Source organism: Triticum dicoccoides, chromosome 1B (genome assembly GCF_002162155.2).
Source record: "Triticum dicoccoides isolate Atlit2015 ecotype Zavitan chromosome 1B, WEW_v2.0, whole genome shotgun sequence".
Classification (NCBI taxonomy): domain Eukaryota; kingdom Viridiplantae; phylum Streptophyta; class Magnoliopsida; order Poales; family Poaceae; genus Triticum; species Triticum dicoccoides.
Genome location: NC_041381.1, coordinates 203,327,860 through 203,331,423, shown reverse-complemented (window position 1 = coordinate 203,331,423; position 3,564 = coordinate 203,327,860).

The following is a 3,564-nucleotide window of genomic DNA, read 5'->3' as shown; positions in this document are numbered from 1 at the left end:
AAATAACCTTTTATACATTCCTGCATTCGTGTGACAGGCATGCCGTGTTTTTTGTGTGTGTGTGGGAGTCATTAGGATTTCAATCATAATTGTGTCATGTGGCTTTGGTGGTAAGACTATCCACAGTGGTGCAGAAATAATGCAGCCTTAGTCACCTTCCCTCTCTCCACGTAGTACGTTGGGTCCCACCAGTCAGAGGGTGAAACAAACAAATTAATAAAAAAAATTAAAAGCGCTAGTGGTGTATCTTACTACCTCACACATCTCGCTACTGCTCGGGAACACTGTCCAATTGATCCCTCTGTTCACTCACGTACTATTTTAAGTGAATCCTTATTATAACATGCACACAAATTTTGGGCACTTGTATTCAACTTAAGTCAGTGTGCCACCGTATCTCGTATACTTACTACTCCCTCCGTCTAGGTGTAATAAGCCACGTTAGAAGATGCAACGGGACCAAGGTGCGTGCGTGCGTGTGTGTGTGTGTTTAACAGCATGTGTGTGTTAGAGAGTGCGACAGATCGACCTACTCCTACAGAGAGATGGTGTGTAGTGTACGATTTTAGCCGTGAGAGTCGGTGCATCCTCTCGTTTCCGGGCGTGTCCGGTAGGGACATGCGGACAGCTGCCACGCCCGCTCCTGACCAGCCTGGCCCACCCAAAGCCCCTCCATCACCCGCGCGCGCTTCCCGCTCGAAACGGTCAGCGCCGCTCCAAAGAATCGGTGCCGCATTCATGCCCGGGTAGAGCGGATGCGACCTCTCACTGGCGCAAGAGTGATGGTTGCTTCGTCCGTCCAACTTACTGCTGGGTCTATGTGATTTGACGTCTCATTGGTCTTTATTACTGAGGTGGTAGGGCTGCTGGATGTCCCACGCTTTCGGCGAAATGAGGTAGTAGATTACAATTTTCTCCATTCTTACAGCGGAGGAGTGCAAGAGCAGTGAAAACGCGCAGGCTCAGTGATTACATGGCCCATCTCACACTATCACCGTGCGACACCTAACTCTTTACATAGTACTCCCTCCGTTCCTAAATATTACTAGATGAGTCCCCGCGCGTTGCCGTGGAACAACGGTATATCTCTCTGCGCAAAATTATCAATTTCATAGAACTAAAAAGAAATCTATAACTGCATGACAAATGTGGTAGCCAAACTAAATAAACTCCCATCATCATTTAGATCATCCCACATAAGGAAAAAAGATCAGCCAACTCCTACTGCATAATGGGATTATATTTTTCTTTTTGACATGTTAATGGGACTTAAAAGCTCACTTACATGCATGCTACCGGTGCATGCTTGCATGCAGACATGTTGATGTGATTTAAAACCCACTCACATGCATGTGCCACGGTATTTCTGCATGCTTGCATGTGGCTTAGTGTGGAGCCTCTCAACGTTTAGATCAGACGGCTATTATGACTGATTTACTTCATCTAACGACTACATCAATTTTGATGATGTGGCTCAAGGAGAGGATAGAGAATTCCTAGTAGTGGGGGCTAGCTATTACTAGTAGATAAGTCTTTGTAGATATTCCACTAGGTGAACTACATACGGAACAAAATGAATGAATCTACACTTAAAATGCATCTATATACATCCACATGTGGTTCATGGTGAAATATCTACAAAGACTTATATTTAGGAACGGAGGAAGTACTAGTATAGTACTAGTACGTACTGTAATTTATCAGCGAGATAAATTTGTACAATACTATGAAGCTTCCAGCTCCTGTTACATGTATCTTGCGTCCAAGGTTGCCCGTTGCAACATTTCATCAAATACAAAGGAGACTAACATGCATGCTCCTCAATGATTGATAGATCATAGCAAATATGTACTCCCTCCATTCCAAAATAAGTGTCTCAACTTTGTGCAAACTTTAGTACAAAGTTGTACTACTACTAAAGTTGACACTTATTTTGGAACAGAGGCAGCTAAAAAAATGATCCATGCAGTCCCTAGCCCTTGAACCGTGAACCCTGGCCAGGCTTCAATTTGCTGGCAACGTTCGAGCTTCCTAATAAATGAAGTTTGCAACCTTTTGACCATCGGATCATTTTGTGTAGTTTCACCAAAATCGAGATGAGCATCCTGTGGCAAAGAAATTGAAGAAGCGTGATTAGAATAAGATTACTGGGACTAGTTGATGAGACATAAACTCATCACAAATACAGTACGTAGAAGCCAGTAGAGGTATCAGGTATGTGCGGGGCAAAGAAGTAGAGAAATATCCACAGGGAGTGATGTGGGCAGCTGGAGCAGTGGTGCAAGCCGGCTGTAAAGGGAGTTGTACCTGAAGGACGTAGCTCAACCTTGAGGAGGGCCGCGGGAGGCGGCAACTGCCCACGTCGCGGCAGTGAGTAAGGGACGAAGGCAACCTCACTAGCTTTATGAGAGAGAACGGTGGGGACCCCTGATCGGGACGTGCCGACAGTGGGTTTTCGCCGTCGGCGACGGCCACTACATCTACACTAAGCATCCACCCCTTCCCCAAGCGGACGTGATCCGCCAGGATGTTAGAGATGTGGCCACAATCATTTTGTGCGAGAGAGTGTGAAGAGAGCAACCCCAGCAAGCAACCGTGTAGGCTGGCCCGTCCTGACTATGTATATAGTGGAGCGGTTTCCTTTCCTCTCCATATGAACCTATCATATTGCGTACGTGCCACTGAAGAAAAAATATATTTATAAATGACGTGGCACCTACTACTCGTTCTCCTATAACCTTGCGCTTGGCATCTCCAAAATGTTAACCTTGCGATTGGCTCTTTGCCTCTTCAAGAAGTCGAGCAATAATGGTAGTGCAGTATATATCGTTCTGGCTATATGAGACCGAATGAATTGCTGCACGTCCACCACGTGGGCGAGGGTCGAGGGGCGAGGGAGAGTGCTACTACATATGGAGCAAAATGAGTGAATGTACACTCTAAAATACATCTATATACATCAGTGTTTGGAGTATGTACTAGTAGTTCATATTGAAATCTACTAAAGGACATATATATTCCAAACAATATGATATATATAATCTCTATAACCAAGGTAGTAGGGACGAGGAGTAAACGGAGGGAGTAGTAAGTTTTTCTCCTCGTCCTGTGAGCCACCGCGCGCATGGGCGAGGGAGCGGGCGTAAGGCGGAGCAAGCTTCACCTCATCCTGCGAGCCATCGCGCCCGTGGGCGGGGGAGATGGCGTAATAAGCAAGCTTCTCCTTGTTCTGCGAGTTGATGGGACACATCAAAAGTACTCCAGTGTATAGAGCCTTGCCTCTAAGGTAGGCCCCACATGGTTTGCCTCTTTTTTTAATTTAACATAACGCGTCAAGTCGCAATTTGTTTGTTCACCCGTGGTAGACGATCCTCCCTCCACCAAGTGGAAAACTAGTACACGTGCCAAATTACCACGTGGGCTGCCTTTTTTGTACAGAAATGAGCTCCACCATGTACCCGCGCGGGTGTGGTTGGGAAAGAGACGGGAGTACGTGCACCGTGCATGCACCTCTTCTCTTCGTGCACGCCCCCCACCTACGTGGGTGTGTGTGAGAGATACAAA